This window comes from Rattus norvegicus, chromosome 1 (assembly GCF_036323735.1).
Source record: "Rattus norvegicus strain BN/NHsdMcwi chromosome 1, GRCr8, whole genome shotgun sequence".
Lineage (NCBI taxonomy): Eukaryota > Metazoa > Chordata > Mammalia > Rodentia > Muridae > Rattus > Rattus norvegicus.
The window spans coordinates 124154212-124174005 of record NC_086019.1 but is presented as its reverse complement, the minus strand read 5'-3'; the positions used below and the strand labels follow the sequence as shown (position 1 = coordinate 124174005).

The 19794-nt window shown below is 34.4% G+C and overlaps 1 long non-coding RNA gene across 2 annotated transcripts in view; it reads left to right on the top strand.

Annotated features, from left to right (window-relative positions):
• Nucleotides 1–19794, top strand: part of LOC102555866 (uncharacterized) — a 104096-nt gene that overhangs the window by 30298 nt on the left and 54004 nt on the right. Inside the window, exons 1-2 of one of the 2 annotated variants that reach the window (XR_010060324.1) lie at nt 13954–14498; nt 17013–17127. The exons of the other annotated variant lie outside the window; for it this stretch is intronic. This is a non-coding gene — a long non-coding RNA (uncharacterized LOC102555866). Of the gene's footprint in view, nt 1–13953; nt 14499–17012; nt 17128–19794 lie in introns of those variants that run through there. 2 annotated transcript variants of the gene reach the window in all.

The following is a 19794-nucleotide window of genomic DNA, read 5'->3' as shown; positions in this document are numbered from 1 at the left end:
TATGTCTTCACATAGCACATAGCACATAGTACACCGTTTTTCATTTTCAAATTGATGTTCAGCAAAAAGCCGAGCATTTATTTATCAAGGCAATATAGGTATATGATAAAAATTATTGATTGACCCATCCATTATTTGCTTGCTTACAAATTATGAGTTTGAGGAAAAAAGCATAAAAATGAAAACATATTGCATATGTTTTCATAGTTGTTCTTACACAGGCCAGAAAATATTAGGATTTTTAAAGGTTATTGACATTATAATCAGAAATAATTTTTAAGGCGTCCAACACATAAAACAGAGAAATGAATAGATCTAGGTCTAGCCACACAGTCTACAGGGGGAAAAGAACAGGAATAGGTTAATTTATTGAGAGCTGGAATCAGACAGCTTTGTTTTGAGCACTTGCATTTCTCCTTCTAAATTCTTGCTACACCAAGTTAATGAATGAGACCTAGTGTCTAACCTCACTTTCTTCCTTTTTCACACAGTGTGTTTCTACCCATGATACCATTGGTGAGCATATCTCTTGTCTTATTTTTATAACTTGGGCTTCTCCTGCATTAAGAATTCATAGTATCATAATGCTAAGCAGTATCCTTACAGATATGCACATATGCCATGGATTCTTCATTCCACATGATTCTTGAGTTCATTACATCCATCCCAAAATTTATATATGTCATCCCAGTATGACTTTAGAAGTAGTATCCTAGTTGAGTTTTCACCCTCCCTGTGACTTCTATCATTTGAGAAACTACTTTATCAAAACTTGAATACTTCATCTCATGGTTCTGTACAAAAAAATAATAAGATAGGCAGATGTTAATAGCCAATTCATTGTCTTTTAAAAATACTATTTTTATTTATTTACACTTAAACTGTTGCCCCTGTATCTCCTTTTAGAATTCTTTATATAATTCCCACATCCATTTGCCTCTAAGAAGGTGCTCCCCCAGGCATCCCCTTCCCTGGAGCATCAAGTCTCTACAGGATTAGGTGAATCCCCTTCCACTGTGGCCAGACAAGGCAGTCCTCTGCTACATAAGTGATGGGGGGGGGGGCATGTGCCAGCTCATGTATGCTCTTTGGTTGGTAGTTTAGTCTCTGGGTCCTCCCAGGCATCCAGCTTAGTTGATGCTGTTGTAATTTCTTTGGCGTTGTCATCCCCTTCACTTCCTTCAAGCCTTCCCCTAACTCTTCCATAGGGGTCCCCAATCTCAGTTCTATGCTTAACTATAAATATCTGCGTCTGGCTCAGTATGTTGTTGGTGCATCCTAACAGATGATAGTTATGCTAGGCTCCTGTCTGCAAGCACAACATAGCATCATTAATAGTGTCAGGGTTTGTTGTCTGCAAATGGAATAAATCCCAAGTTGGGCCAGTTATTGGATGGCTCTTTCTTCAGTCTTTGCTCCATTTTTCTTCATTTTTTTAGAAGGAACAATTCTTGCTCAAAAATGTTGAAGGTAGGTTAATGTTTCCATCCCTCTATTGGGGCTCTATCTACTGGAGGTTGTCTCTTCAGTTTTCCATTTTTCTACTGTTGGGCATTGTCAATAAGACATCCCCACTGAGTCCTGGAAGCCTTTCACATCCCAGTTCTCTCTCTGGGGCATTCTAGAGGTTCTCCCAATTCCCAACATTGCCAGCAGAATATTTCCATTCATTCTCCTGTCTCCCCAACCCCTACCCAATCCTGCCCTTTTCCCCTCCTCTATATTCTCCCAGTCAAGTCCCTCCCTTCCTCTGCAACCCATGATTATTTTTCCTGTTTCTGAGTGAGACTGAAGAATCCTTGCTTGGGTCTTAAGTCTTGTTAAACATCCTATGGTCAGTGGGTTTTATCATGGGTATTCTGACATTCTGGCTAATATACATTTACCAGGGAGTGCAAACCATGCCTGTAATTTTGGGTCTGCATTACTTCTCTCAGATTGATATTTTTAGCCCCACCCATTTGCCAACAAAATGCATCATGTCCTTGTTTTTAATAGCTGAAAACTATTATATTGCATAAATAAGCCACATTTTCTGGATCCATTCTTTTGCTGAGAGACATCTAGGTTGTTTCAAGATTCTCCTTAATATTAGGCTGCTATGAACATAGCTGGAGCATGTTTCCTTTTTGGATGATGGACTCTTTTGGGGGGTATATGCCCAGGAACACTACAACTGGGTCTTCAGTTTGAGCTATTTCCTATTTTTGAGGAACCGGCAGATTGATTTGCAGAGTGGTTGTACCAGTTTATAATCACACTCCCTGTAGAGGAGTGTTCTTCTTTCTCCACATCCTTGCCTGCAGGTGCTATAACGTGAATTTAGACATCATTTATATTTCACACAAAGAAAGTGGAATTTAAGGAGCACTTACAGTAATTGGTAGGGAATGACAAACTTGAAAATGAGTGTGAGAAAAGAATTGATATTGTCCTTGAGGTAGGAAATGTGTCATGCAGCTGAAGAAATGTTGAATGTGGAGCTGATATGGACAGGACATTTTTATATTGTTCTTTGTCTCTATTCTTTTGAGAGAGAATTTATGTTAATGCTAAGTATGTTGCGTTGTGATACCTGCCAAAAGTGGGAGGCACTGGTCATCTCTAGGAAAAGTCCCAGGACAGCTGTATTTTTTTTTCGTGTACTATGCACTGCCTTTTCTTACTGAGAGATGTTTACCATCTGTCCGGGGGATCATATATATTAATATAGAAGTATCACTGATAATCTACTGAGTCATTATGGCTCCTGCTGTGTGTACTAAGCGATCATTTTCTGGGTAAGTAGAAAAACCTGGGAGATAGTACTTCTTTCTATGTTAGTAATTGTGAGAAAGTGGAGTACAGCATAGAAATTTCAGAGAAAGGATAAACTTAGGTATTTTATAATTTTTTTTATTCAAGAAAAACAAAAATACAACACAGATCAAATTTGATAAATGATAAAAATCACAGCTTTGTTTCCCAAATCTTGAATCTTAGTACTCTACTATTGAGATGTTGTATATTAGTACGGGAGGAAATGACCTAGAAAAGGTAAATACTCATTGATACTCAAGTTTACACACATAAACGAATATCAATGTAGATATATATCTTAATTATGGTTAATATGCAGAGGTAAATATAATCAAAATACAAGTAAACACTCACATTTCTGGATTTATGTAAAACTTTTACCATAGCAAAAAATAATCTCTAACCGACTGGCTCTTTATATTGTGGAACATGGGGAAAGAAATGTCCAGACTGAAATCTGTGAAAGCAGAGAAACTGAAGCAAGATTTGTGCTCAGCACTGTTTTCTAAGTAAAAGGTGATAGAATGTTAATTCTGTGCTAATTGTGCTCATAGCATTATAGGAATTTTTAAAGAGGGACAAAGATTATATAGGACATCTAGGAAAATACGATATAGGTGAATATGGTTTTGAAATTCGTGCAATGTTTTTGTTCAATAAGCGACTCACTTTTTAAACATGAACTGGTGTTTAATATCTACCTTCCTCTTACATTATATTTCATACAACTTAGTTCAAAAGTTCATGGTTTGAACAGACCTGTAAATATTAAGGAGAAGAATTAAGCAGTTTTTAATCAAGCGTTGTAGCTAATGGGTGGAGGAAGATGTATTAGTGTAAAGGTTAGTCTTAGATACGTCTGACATATAAGGTGTATATCACCGTATCGCTCTTAAGAGATAAAATTGTCCTTTCCAAAAATTAAAACAAAACCAATAACTATCCAACACTGAATGTACAAATGTTGAACCACTTGTTAAATTGTTTCACTAAAAGTATTTAGAGGTTTTTTTCATTTATTTGGACTGGCAAAGTCAAAGAAATTTCTATTGGTAAAATCCATATTACACTGTTCCCATACATATTTGATGTACTACGCCCTGGTATGCCTGGGAAGAAATAATCTAAAACTCAATACCTCTTCATTATTCTAGTATTACCAATATAAAAGGTTTATAATGAAAAGTTTATCAATTCTAATAAAATGAGATGCTTAGAGAAATATTGAAGGAAAAAAAGCCTGTACTCTAAATCTGAAAGAACTCAATAAAAGATATCTGTTTTTTCACAGCCCCACTATAACCCAGAAATATATCCTTTAAGGGTTCCTTTCCTATTATCTGGGATGAATAACTATTAGACTCTTCCAACTCCAATCACAAATTAAATAGAACAGTCACTGCTACATCCCATAACACTCGCTGGTGTGTTTCTCTGAGAAGAAATTAAGGACAATTAGAAGGGCATACCGAAATATAGGAAGTAATATCTGACTCCTGAAAGGCAGACTCTTGTACTTTAAAATTTGCCAGGAGAAACTGAGGGAAGACATGAGGCTGACATAAAAATCAGATTAATATGAGGAACAAAAGAACACCCAGGGGCCAAGAAAATAAATGCCAAACTTCAGTATTCTGATTTCCAAACATTCAATTATTTATCTAGTATAGGAAATGAACTTGCTAATCCTGAAGATGGTGCTGTCTAGCATAAAAATATTTCATGGTATTCTCTTTAAATTTCAGATATAATTGTATCATTAATTATATGTATGCACAACATTTTTGTGGCTATATGAACACATACACACACATAAAAACAAACACAAACACAAACACAAATACACAAGTGCATACATTTTGAAGCATCATCACATTAATATATAAAGTATACTATTGTCCTCAATTTTAATCTGTAACCTATAGATAAACATTGAGGTGTCTGATTTGTTTCAAATCATACAATTACATTTTGCAAGGATGAACCTTAATAAAATAAATTTTACTGTTAAAAAACTGCAAATTTCAACTATAAAAAAGTCAAATAAAATTAAAATGAGTTTGTGGCCATTTTTTCCATCAACAGTGCAAAGAGTGACCATTTACACTGCATGATTTTCATAAATTATTGATTTACAATGTGTTGTAAACGGGCAAGGTCATTGGATTGCATGAGTAAAGAAATAAGGAGACAAGGAACAATTTGTCCTTTTTAGGGAACTGTGAGGGTTACTGAAAGTAGAGTCTGTACATGAGCTGGAAAACAAAATTCTGCAGATGTACAAATGGTCATCATTGTTTCAGTCTGTTCATACTCACTGCATCCTTCTGGGGAGCATATGTGCTATGTCTAGGGACAATGCTAGAAAAGCTTGGAAAGTCACTTAATTTACTCTGTGAAACATGGTCATCCATGAAGAAAGGTTCATTGGTTTAGTGGTGTCATATCATGTGCTACATCACCATACTACAGCAGTAATGAATATTCTAGATTCTAGGACCACATATCTGTAATGATGGAAAGGAATAGTGTTACGATTGCAAACAGCTGTGTTGTGTTATTAGTTTGCACATTTGGAACACAGTGCACCATAGAAAAATACACAAAGAACATGCTAACTTAATGAACACAAAATTTAAACAGTGCTTAAAAAGTTCAGGATCCTATTATATCTTTACATTGTAGTGGGGCTGCAAAGACAATTATGATCAAAATGTTGCTATTGTGATTGCCAATCATCACAATAGGGAAAAGAAGTCAACTTTATGCTTTAGTGAGTTCTCAGTGTATAATTCTTTAAAGATATAAGACATATCTACTGTAGCTTAATCTGTATAATTAACTAAGTAATTTTATTATGCAGAATGTACTAATTATTTACTAATGCTATTCACTCTGTTGCATTACATGTAGATATTGTATTTTCCATACCCAATACTAAATGCATGGAAAGGAAGTGTTGGGAAGTTGTTTTTAACGCTATAAAAATCATCAGATAAAAACAATATAAACAATTTATTTCATCATATAAAACACATATTTGCATATCATATGTTTAACATGGAAAATTTAACGCTTTATTTTTATTGGGTATATGTTAAACTGTATAACATGAGTATATTCCTATGTACATCTCACAAAATTATGGCAAGTGGACTCTCAGAAAAGAGCTACACATCATCACAAGGAATCATAATCTGTTAGTTACAAAGAATCAGTGAGTTACACTTTCACAGAATTAAGAGAACCATATGACATATACTTGTCATGATGTGATACCATTGGCAAAAGTGATCCTGTGCTATGCAGTCTCCAAATAAGGTTTACTGAGAAAATTGTGTTTAAAGCTACCTGATAAACTATCTGTGAAGTATCACAGAAGCTGGATCCAATAATTCAGAGAAAAAACATTAAAATAATTTAAATCATTACCACATGATATGGTAAGATACCTTCACCCTTCACAGACCTAACTATACCTGAATATATATTTGATACCTAAATAAAAATATAAGCACACGATTGGGAAATATGAAATAATGAAAACTATATGTTCCATTTTTGCCAGGAAACAAAAACCTACTTTGTTTGCCAAGTATTCAAATAGAGAAGGATAGCACCATAAATGAACTGAGAACACTCTCGACTGAATGTTATTTTCTCCCTATATAACTATTAAACTAATATTTAAATAATTGTCAACCCATCATAAATAGCAAGAATTAATGAAGTCATTCACATTGTTGCCTTGATCATCTTAAAACTGTTTAAATGTACTAATCAGTATATGAGGGAAAATTTCTTTCCTTTTTTCTCAATAATTTATTTTCCATTCAGTTGACATCCTGATTGCAGCCCTGTCCTCTTCTCCTGGTTAAGGAATATGGCCACTGATCAATCTCAAACATAATAGTCCAGTATCCTCCTGTCAAAAGGAAATGCAGGGGAAAGAATGGAGCAGAGATGGAAGGAAAGGCCATCCAGAGGCTGCCCCACGTAGGGACCATTCCATCTGCACACACCAAACCTAGACACTATTGCTGACAAAGTGCTTGCTGACAGGAGCCTGATATAGATGTCTCCTGTAAGGTTCTGCCAGAGCCTTACCGACACAGATGCAGATGCTAAGCACAGGGCTTCAATGGGGGAATTAGGAGAAGGACTGAAGGAGACAAGGCGTTTGCAATCCCATAGGAAGAAGAACAATATCAAACAACCAGTCCCTTCCAAGGTTCCCAGGGACTAAATCACCAACCAAATTACACATATGGATGGACCCACGGCTCCATTTCCATATGTAACAGAAGATTGACTTATCTGACACTTAGTCCTTTTGTGGCTCTGTGATCTAGCAAAGGTGAATGCTAGAGCTCTCATGTAGGAGAGGGTGGTTGAGGGAGGAGGAAAGGGATATGGATTTTGTGGAGGGGAAATTGAGAAGTGGGATAAAATATAAAATAAAAAATATGTCCACTGAAACCTTATTTCTCTGAACTGCTTTGGCACTTCAATAATTGTCATCAAACAGACAATATACCATTCAAGAGACAAAAAAATTATGGATATTATTATGTCTATGATACATACAAAAACAGGTAAACAGAAAAAAATATAGCATTACCTTTTTTTGCTATCTGATATTTACATACACTTAAAAACAGAAAACTATTTTATTACTCTATGCTTGATGAAAGCGTTGCCTTCATAAGTGAAGTGAATCATCAAAATGCCACAATTTCTAAGACTAATAATTTCCACATGTATGCTTCATGTAATCCCTTGTTGCCTCCCTACTCAAAGGATTTACTGAAACTAAGCTTTATTAAATGTGTCCTATATATACTCTTAACCTTTAAATTTGTCAGTATTATTGTTCCTGCAAGAAAACAAATCCAGATCTCAGAGACCTATGAGGAATTTACTTACATACTGAGAGACAATTTTGAGATAGTCCTCTCCTATGTGGAGGTCATAATGCATTCACAGGTCTTTGAGTTCCTGTCTCATATTTCTATTGTAAATAATTTTGTCCTTTGTCTGATTTTTTCTATTTTATTTTCCAAAAGCCTTTACAATGAATGGAAGGACTAAAAGAGGAAGAGCACAGGATCCGAATGTTGGTAATCTAAGAAGCAGAATATCTGACCAAAGCAGGAGACTATTAACTATGACTTAGAAACAAAAGAACCGTGTATGAAGCTAAATGACAGTGTTATGGAGTAGTAGATTAGATACAAGCAGCTGACAAAAGATAGTGACATGGTCCCCTGTCAATTCTACTATAGCTGAGTCTCTGAGAATAATTATTTCCACTCTGGTCTTATAAGAAAAAATTTTAAAAGACATATTATAAAAGAGTTCATAATATGCATGCCAGTGGTTAGTCTTATCTGGAACTTGGAGATATTGTGAAAAGTAGACATATGCTATCCTTGCTATAATGGAAACTTGGTATTATAGACATTTATGAAGTCCCTGCTACAGCTGAAACTCAGTTTGGTAAGGTTAAATGGGTGGAAGTGTGTGTGTGTGTGTGTGTGTGTGTGTGTGTGTGTGTGTGTGTGTGTGTGTGAAGGGAAATGTTTGAGATATAGCAGAGAAGACGATGGAAAAGGAGAGCAGGTAGAAGAGAATGACCCTAAAAATTGAATGTATTGGGAGAGAATGTTGGTTTGGTATTATCAACCTCATGAAAATGGGTGAATGGGGTAGATGGTTCCTAAATTAATGAACAGCCTTTATCTGACCATCCTCTATAAATGACTGATGAATTTGGTTTGATCATAGATATGGGAGAGCCAGCAGTGTGTAAGGTGGTCCCCTTGAGGATATCAATATAGGTTTTATAATAAAGTAAGCTATAGGAAAGATAGCATGGTCTCTACTTCAGTTCCTGCTCCCACGTGCATGTCTTGAATTGAAAGTTTGCTTCTCAAGCATGATAAATTTGAAACTTTAGTTTATACTTCTCACGTTGCTGTTGCTTAGAACTTTATGGAACATTAATAAAGCCATCGAGGACACAGAGACAGTTTCTCTACTGACTGAATAGTAGAGCTTTTTTTAGGGTGCTTACCCCTTGTATTAAACATGTGTTTTAAGTAATAACAAATTCTAGAAGTTTACACTGTAACAAAGAAGCTGATTTATATAAATTTATTCATGAAGTGTCTCGTTAAGAGAAATGACTCAAATCTTATATTGCATACATTTTTATGTGCTTATCTCAAGGCAAATATTGAAAAACCTGAACAGCTGAGTGGACATCTTCAAGGAAGTTGTAGGAGCCAGAGGTCTGCAAACAGTAAGGGATTACTGTACTGTTCTTCATGTGTCACTATTAAACTGATATTTCAATGGGTACCCACACAATGTCAGATTGCAAAATTTCACAATATTAGTCATAATTACTTTTTGTGATACCACGATAATTTTATTTAGTATACTACCACTGGATAGGAGTAAATCAGATTTCTTAATTTAATGATGTATCTATTGGCATGAAAGTAGCTGACATTTTGTACTTTTTATGTGGATTTATATATGACGTAGGATAATATTGTGTTCCACTAATGACCCTTTATTTTTTCATCAATGGTGATATATATTACCTAGACAGTAGTCTCAATGTAACTATGTTTAAATGCTCCAGTAAATATTTGTATAAAATCTTTCTATCAGATACTTTTACTTTCCAAATCCCAAGTCGCAGAGGGACTACCATAGCAGAATGTATTAGGGAGCAGTAGCTTTGCTAATGTTGCATTAGCTATTCACTCTATTTGCATGCCTAGATATTTTAATTTTTCAAATTTTATGAAAATAATAAACCATTAAGTAGCCACAGACTATTAGGTGAGTTAGCTGTCTTCACAATGGTTAAGGAGGTATAAGTCTGCAGTTTTCAGGTGATTTCTCCATATTACTGTAGGCTTTTAGATAATCCAGCTGTAATTGTGTAATACACACTTACCCATGGTTCAATAAATAATCCCTTAACTATTGCTTCACTAGCATGGACATTATGTACCCTTTATACTTTCTGATCTGACATTACATCCTATGTAGGCCAAACAGACTGTTCCTTGTGAATCTTTCAGAAAAGACAAACAGCATGAATGTATTCCCAGGCATAGTTTAATAATTATCACTTAACAGTAGTCTATGAGTATTCAAATTATATTAAGTTAAATTTTTATTGAAATTTCTTCAGCTGTCACTGAATGTCTCTGTGTTGACCAGGGAGGTTTTCATCTCAAACTCTCATACAAACCTTCTGTATCAGGATGTACTAAGTTGTAAATAGAGGATATCACCAAGCTTGACAGATAATTCTTTTAGCATATTTACATTTTAAGTTAATAGTTGTGATACCTTTTGTGTAGAAATACATCTGAATATATACTTTGATTATATGCATCAAAGCAGTATCAGGCATGCCTTATATTATAAAAAGAGGTTTGTGAGTTTCTTAGGATTTTTATATTTATGAGATTGTATCATTTTCACAAAGGTGTTCTATGACATATGTATCATTAACTAAGGTCTACAATAAGTAAAGGATTTCTTTTATTATTACTTCACCTAGTACACCTGACATTAGACTTAGAACACATATTAAATAGAAATGTGAAAGGAATTCACAACATTTTTTCCTTCAATCTTTAAAAATGGCCCTTTGCAGATAAAATGATGTGCGAGAATTTTTGTTATTAAGATTTACATATTCACTTGTCTACATATATTTCTCACTGTTTTATTTTAGATCAATTTTGAATCTGAGAATATTTTCTGTTTTCTTTAATATAACCAATTAATAAAATTTATGTGTGTAATGAACCTTTTTTTTAATATTGGGTGCATACTTGTGGCTTTCTCCTCCCAAAAGTAGTTTGGTTTAAACCTATGTAAATCTTATATGTACTGCCCCACTCTCTGTGATTGCCTACATGTACCTCTAATGTTTTATAAAGAAAACATTGGTTCCATATTGATGTTTGCCTGTGTTTATAAATATTCCTAAATGCAAAAACATATTATGTATGTCATGTGAGTTAAGAAGTTGATTTTATTTTGCTATGTACTTCTTCCCTTCTTCCTGATCTTTTGAGAAGTATTTTACCTATTTTATCTTTAAGTAAACAGTCAATAAAATGCAACCAAGTCTCAGGACTGAAATTTGATTTGGTTACTAGAGATGACCTTTTGGGACCATTTGGATCATTTGGAATACTTTCATATATGTGTATATATATATATATATATATATATATATATATATATATATATATATGTGTGTGTGTGTGTGTGTGTGTGTGTGTGTGTGTGTGTGTGTGTGTGTGTGTGTGTGTGTGTAAGTACAGGAGATTATACTGAATTAAGTTTCTATAGTACTCCTCAAATGCCCCTTAGTTTTAGTTCTCTATTTATTCCTTCAATTATTTTGCTCTCCCATCCCCATTCCAATTTATTCCTCTGTTCACAGGTTCCTTATATATCCATAACTATATAATACTTTTCTTTTCGTTTTCTAACATAATCTCTCTCTAGTATCTAGTCAATTAAATACTTATCATTTGTATTTCTCTTGGCGGTATATTAATTATGCTTGACTTTACAGATAATATCCACATATAAGTGAATATATATATATATATATATATATATATATATATATATATATATATATATACTTTCTGGATATGGCATAACTCATAGATTTATCCCATCCCATGCACCCAACAACTCCCTCATGTAGCATGTAAAAGTAGGTATTTTATTAAATACAAGGTTACTGTATGTCTGTCGATTTACGTCTGTATCTTCAACTTGATGCATTGATCAGCCTGTGTGCTCTGTTTTATGATTAAAGAGAGAGGAATAAGCCTACTTTTGACAGTCTTCCTACTGCCTATTTTCTAATTCCTGCTCATAGGTGTCTGTGATACTTTTCTTACATGACTGTCCCTTTTGAAGGCAATTCAGTTGTTTGGAAAATAAATGTGTCAATATTCAGGTTAGTTTTGGTCATAAAACTAACTAAGAAAGAAAACTATGATAGAAAATCCTAGAAATATGTCATGTAAATGAATGGAAGAAAATCATGTCATGGCTCAGAGTGTTCTGGTGTAGTGAAAGGCAGAAGATATTAATAAATATTAGTATATGGGGAGCTTAGGACCAGGTGTTGAATGTTGTCTACTTACACATAATATTGGCATTAACTGGAAGGTAGAATTTAATGTGATCTGCTAACTGCCTCTCATAAGATTATTTCTCAAAGATTGTGTGTACTCTGAGATTCCCAAAAAGAATCTATTGGAAATATGTAAGTGAGGTTACAGTGTGAACTAAAGGATACTACCTGGTCAATTAAATATTCTACATAGAATATTTGTATCCAATGCTAGTATCATCCAATACCTTTAGTAATATCTTGCTGTGGAGTTTATTCACTCCACATAACCTGAATTTATATGTGTTTGTTTTATCATACCCAGCTAATTAGAGAGAACCAGAAAAGTAGTTAAAATTATAGAAAGAGTTAATTGTGGTAGGATGAGTAGTCTGAATTTGCATATCAGGAAAAGTCATTTATGTTTCCAATATTGTTAAAATATTTCAAGGAACTACTCTTCTTGAAAAAATCCTATGTTCTTTAGAAAGCAGTTGCCTGGGTCATGTTAATCACTTATATGTCACCTTTCTTATATACCTTTACCATAAGCTCTCCTTCTCTCTCTCCTCTTTCCTCCTGTATTCATTCCTACATTCTTTCACCTTTTTTACTTCTGTATTTTTGTTTATCTGCCTGTGAAATTTAGAGTTAATGTTATGGAATCAGAGACCTCCTTCTACCACGTGGTTCTCAAGATAGAGATCACACCATCACCAGCAGTCTTAATCTAAGCTCCAATTACTTAGAGCCACTTAATAGTTGACTTTCAATGTTATTATTTAATATTTTTTTCTCAGAGCTGAGGACTGAACCCAGGGCCTAGCACTTGCTAGGCAAGTGCTCTACCACTGAGCTAAATACCCAACCCTATTTAATAATTTTTATTTATGACATATATAGATTCACGTCTATCTATTACAATTATTAATTAAATATGATTTTAACAATGATGTTTATAATTGGCAATCCTTAACTATATAGGAACTGAATCTCTCTAATTTACTAGAAGTAATATTTTATTTTATCTTTCATACAATAATATATTAATTTTCATGCTTCTCTTTACTCTCTGCAACTATTCCTATATTTCACTTCTCTTAACTTTAAATTAATTTCATCTCTTTTTATTGTTATTACATGACTGTACATTTAGTACATACATATATTACCATTCATTTCAACAGAAGAACACAGGCCTATATTCTCAGTTACCCAAACACACACAGAAGCTTAGGGTACATGAATTGAAGCTTTATTTTAATATAGAAAACTTCGTTGTGTATGTTTATTATCACTAAGTAAGACTTTGATTGCTCTGGTGTTTATCTCACTTAAAATCACCACTAGTTAATGTTGATGGAGATAATAACAAGTAAATATCTGGTGAAACGGAAGATTCAGAACAAGAGCTTCAAATAAGACTGTATCGACTTTCCCGAAGATTACATCCCCTGCACTATATAAAGGCCACTTATACACTATTTGTTTAATACAATAGATCTGGTGGTTATTGATATACATTTAGTAAACCTTCCAGTGACAACACATAGTAATTTTAGTAAGTATGTACAACATCTATTCACATAAATTTTACTTTTAAATGTATTCAAGAAATTAAATATGATTGCAATATTTTTTTATTTCCCTGTTAAATTTAGGTTACTGAAATGGTTGCATTGGCTATGGTTGAAGTAAGAAGTCTAATGATTTTCTACATTCTCTGGAATTTCTTCTATGCAAGAAAGCTGTAGTACAGTAGTTTTATATTGGATCCCCCCCTCACACATGTCTTACTTTTCCAAGGATCAAATAGTATATTTTACTATTAGTCCATTAGTACTCTCCCCATTTAGTCCCAAATTCTCTGTTGAGATTCTTTTCATATAACATTAGCAGGCACTATTGCAAACTTCTGGTGTCATTCTAAGGAAATTGCCCTTCCTACTATACAGTTTGTGTGGTGGATTTGAGTAGTCAATCTCAAAAGTTTCTTTCAATTTGTATTTCAGTATGTCTTAAATATTGAAGAAATAGGTTTTCCTCTATATAGAGATGATTAGTTTGGAAATTGTCGTTGAATATAATTTTCCTTTTAGTTAAGATATTCTTTTGAAAACTTTACATAGTTTATTGCATATTCTGGACAGTAGATGCTCATCCATAATCATAATATGGTTTGAAAATATGTTACTCCACTGATTCATCTATATGCATACATATCATGATTTCTTACTTTCTTTCTCAAGAATAATTTTAGTCCCACAACATGGCTTCTCAGGCATGGGATATTATCCAAAGACTTTCTGGGTCTATGTACCAGCTGGAAGGCAGACAGATATTTAATACACTCTTTTAATCAGTAACATTGAAAATAATTTAATTTGTAGAAAGAAGCAACTATGTTTCAAAGTGATATCGAACTAAGGGTCATAGTGACAAATCAGATGAAGATTCAACAGAAGAATGCACTGGAGAAACGTACAGAAACAGGCTATTTAAGGACAGCACGTGGAGAGAAAGGGTATGTGCAATTTTACTTCGACAGTTTTATAGACAGGTTGCAGAGAGAACCAGCTAGACCCTGGTGAAGAGAAGTGAGAAAGAGAATGAGAATGAGACAAAAGATTAGAACATACTAACACATTTAATATGAGGTTGTATAGAACAATTCAGTCAGAAGCCCAAAGAGCCAGAGTAAATGAATCAACTTGGAGATTAGATTATATGGAGGCTACAACTTTCTAGACATAGGTCTAGGGATAGTTAGAACAGAGAACGAAATGGTGTGCGCTCAACCCAAGTCTTGTATTTGTACAGGACGGGTAGGGTTCTATTCTAATCCCTTCATCTGAGGAAATAAAAGTGACATTTACATTTTCTATTATTGTCAATGTACTTCTTGTCTTTGTGCAACTTGTGGTCATTGATATTTTTGAGGTAGGATTTTACTGGTATTCATGAGTAGGAGGATGAGGGGAAGGTATAGAAGTCACCAGAATCTTGTGAGTACACAAGGTAAAATATATATTTTTTTGATGGGGAATCTCTGCTGTGTTTGTGCACGATAGTGTCACCTATATGATTGCTTTCTTCCATGGAATCTGTGTTGAATAAATAAATTTGGTGTAATACACATGCTTCTTACACTTGTAAGTCACATCGCAACTGTATCTTTTTACCTGCTTTGCCTTGAAGCAGCTAGTGGACCAAGTGAATGAGGAAGAGACAGACATATGAATATTCAAGTTGGGGTTGAGAAGGTTATACGTCTGAAGGAGAATTGTATGCTCTTGGTATCCTAATGAGTTTATCTTAAATATCTGGTTTAAGGAAACAATATACTGTTTACAGCAGAAGAAGGATACACATTTATAAAAATCTAGAAAGGAGTACTGTTCTGGGGAACATTCTGAGGTAGAAGGTATCCTCCTAAGAGGAGGCTGTAGTTGACAGTTTTTGGAGTATACTATCAGCCCTCAAACTACTACCATTTCAAGCCTTTATTATCCTACTGTTCTTCAGCCAAGGAAAGCTTTTGAAATCTATGGGATTTGACTCAATGTAATGTTTTCCTTCATATGACATTTACTTAGTACTTTACATCTCTCCATAATTTTTAAATCTCTTTTGTTTAGTTTATTCAATATGAGTTAGTATTTCTGTTTATATCTGTAGTTTCCTATATTGTCCAGATTTGGTCACATTTCTGAATAGGGGTCTTGTGGCTAAGTGAAGTCACATGGTTTAAACTGCCAGATAGGCATAGGAATATGTGAGGTGGGCATGCTCGAATCTTAGAAATCTTAGATGATCAGAATGGAGCTACCCCTTCCCTGCTCTCCATGCCTACTCTATTATCCACAACCATGATCCCCAACTGAGAACAATATGGGAAGGCAATCATAAAATGCAGCACCTATAAAACCCCTCCACGCTAATGGTCTTAGCCTTCAGCCAGTAATTTTCCCTTCATATACATACATATATATATATATATTTATCTATTTATTTCTCTATTTATTTATTTTTGGAGCTGAGGACAGAACCCAGGGCCTTGTGCTTGCTAGGCAAGCGCTCTACCACTGAGCTAAATCCCCCACCCCTTTCATGTATATTTCTAACACTCATCTCCAAAATTATATAATCTTAGGTTCACCAAAAACTAAGTGTGTGGATTTATAAGTACTCCCCAGTAAGGAAATATCGATAAGCTAAGATCATTGCAGAGAGCTTCTTCGTTAGAGGTTGCTACAGGGAAGGCCTTTGCCTATAAGAGCCATGGCATTATGATTCCCAAAGAAGGGCTTCTCTCATCTGTCTACAACCTCTCCACCTCTTGGCATAAATTCCCAACTGGACTGGATCCTACTCATCTCTGGCCCCATTCTACTCTTCATGTTTCCTGTGCAGCAGTACTCTCATGCAATGAAGAAAAACACAGACCATGGACCCGGTTAATGTGTGGCCCTTGGACACCTCAAGAGAAGCTGTGGGAAATATAGCTTTTGTCCCAGATGCTTCCTTCCCCTTCCATTCTGGAGTATAACAGGATTATCACCCCACAAAGTTAAAAGCCCTTTGTCTCAGATTTTGCCCTGCTGGTGTATTGGTGGTGTCCATACACCCGTGTAGGGAGTCAGAACCCAGTTCCCACAGCTAAGGGACATGTGAGCTCTCTTTCTATATTGGACTCCATATTCTTTTTTATATGATTGAATTTCTGACCAAAATTCGGTTCATTGAATGTCTAGATCAGGTATGCAATAACCCCTGAAGTAAAACTTAACTCTTTTGAATGCCAGAGTAGTCTTGGAACACTCATATGCTTCATTTTCCATCCCTGTATTCCATATGTGTTTATTTATATGTTATTCATAAGCCAATGGCAATATCAATCTCCGATTTGGAGGCTATTGCATTACCTCTAAAAAGAAATGTTTTCAATTATTGGAGACTTGTTATTTTGCATGTATGTATAAAATATTTGTATTAATTCTTTAACTCATTTTTAATAAAATTCATTTTTAATGATCAGGAATGAAAAAAGAACAAGCACATTAACTTTGCAAGACCTGTATGCTGATACTTAAATTCACTCCTCAGCCTTGTTCCTGATTCATATCTGCCTTCTTACCTAGAAGGACTGGCAGGTAATTTAAAACGTGAAGAGGAGACATGTTTATTTTTTTAATGTGCAACCTGGGAATAATAAAGGTGCTAATAAGACTTACTTAGTATGATTTATGTTTTTTATAAATAAGTGTAAATATGCTCAAACTAGAGGGGAAGTTTTAACATTAGTGCATATTAGTGATTTCACAATAGTTTTTTAACACTGACCACAGCAACTTTCATTAAAATACTATGCATACATTAGGGTTTTGTAGAAGACCAAACTGTCATAATGTATATAGTAATCAGATTCACTTATTTGTCCTCTCCATATCATTTATCCATATTTTATAGAACCTGTTTTTGTTTTTGTTTTGTTTTGGTTTTTTCAGAGCTGGGGACCGACCCCAGGGCCTTGTGCTTGCTAGGGATGCGCTCTACCACTGAGCTAAATACCCAACTCTGAACCTGTTCTTTTTTTTTTTAACATATGCTAAATTACCACTCTTCCACTAATATATATCTAAAGCCCTCTCCTGCTCTAAGCCATGGAGACACCATCCAAAATATTTCCATGAGAAATAGGCTCAGTTTTAATATTTAACTACTTATTAATTTGATTGTAACCCATAGTGTCCCATAAATATTCTGTCTTTAGAAATGGTTGTGGAATCATTCACTGGTATATTGGCATCCTACGAAGAACAATCCAGACTCAAACAAATGTGACTTTCTTCCCTGTATTTATAAACTAGTCAATCAGCATTTAAAAAAAACTGTATATATACCTCCTATACCTTGCCTTCTTGGAATTTTTAACTCACTTGTTTTTTCAAAGGTTCTATCCAAGATTTCTTATACCCTTAAATATCAACAGACATGCTAAATCAAAAGGACAGTATTTCCTACCTGAATTCTAAATGTTCTTGCTTTAACATAGTTCCTATTTTAGTAATTCTACTTTCTTTCTCCTTCACTTTTGTTGATATATCTATATTTATAACCATATCTATATCTATTTATCTTTATCTCTATCTATCTATCTATCTATCTATCTATCTATCTATCTATCTATCTATCTCTATCTCTATCTATCTATAGCTGTATATATATATATATATATATATATATGTATGTATGTATATTACATCAATGGCAGAGTGAAGCAGACATGCAAAGGCATAAGAGTATAGATAAAGCAGAAATGAACAGTGTGAAATGATCCAATTCTATTAGTGGAAAACATTTCTAGACGAAAGAAAGAGAATACCCAGGGTCAAAGTTCAAAAGAGTAGCGATATGGGAACTAGTAGATTCCAGGGTGCTTTTCAACAGCTATTCGAAAAACCATTTAGAATCTTGCATGAGATAATTATTGACGTATTGCTCATATTATTCCTTACAGTTTAAGAATTTGGAAAAATAGTTAAGGAGAACACTATTACTGAGGGATTTTTGAATGGTGGCTCTTCAATAGGCAAGGCAAGATTATGAATTATTCAAGATTACTGAGCTTGGATTAAGTAATCAATTTCATAGCATCAACTACAAGAAATCAACAGGTGTAGGAGGTGTAGATGCTAGTCATTCAGTCCTGTAGAGGCAGGAGCACTAGCGGAGTTTAAGAAATGGGGATGTAAAATCAGACTGCCCTGTACCAAACACTTGGAGTAATTCTTCTTCCAATGTCTTGTTTTCTTAAACTATGGAGTATGTATCCTGTCTAGTTTTACCTCTCTTCATTTCCCCAAGAAACAATATCAATTCAGATATTATTACTTAGCAACACTCTAGTGTGATTTGTATCAGTATTGCCACTCCAGATGTGAGAAATCAGTATTACCATCATGCTAAACAGTGCCAGTTAACAGTTATCTACACATCATGGCATAGGTCACTATCGTGTTGATCTTTCTGACTATTATCTCATTTCCCCAATTAGATTCTCCTTGCCATTGTGGCTCTAGAAATCTCCTTGTGGATAATGCACGCTCTCTGGGTCTGCATCATCTGCAGGCACTTCTTGATTTTAGATTTTCTCTTGCTATCATGGTTGTGTAGTAAAATATGATATGGAAGTGGACATTAACATAGCAATCTTTTTAAAAATAATAGTCATTATCAAATTAGCAATGAGTACATATCAAGGATGTATGTGGAAGTTCACTAAATATGGAAGCATCAGTTAGCTATATATCTATTTGATGTTGGTGGTTTCTAACTCCATGGAAAGTTATAATAAGAAGGAAGAATCAGTAGCTGTTGACTCTCAGAGAGACCGTCAGCCTAGACATCTGGAAATCAGATAGGACTATGATGGACACCAAAAATACAATAATTGTGTGGGAATATCTAACCTCATCTATTAGCTGTAGTTCATAATTCGAATGATTTCCTTGGATTTCTACAAATGACTATTTTTTATACTGAACTATACTTGAACTATACTCTCAGTCATACAACTAATATCTTGGTTAGGGTAGATGTTACAGCTTGTAAAAGATTATCCAAGCATGGTTTCATAACTGTTTCTGTTCCCACAAAAAAACCAAGAGACACTTAGATGGGTATCCAGGCTCTCACATACAACTGTTACATACAGCTCTTTCCTAAATTAACATGTCCTCAGAGAGATGAAGCATAATTATAACGACTAATAGAGAAAAGATACATATATGTAGATATGTTACTATACAACTATGGAT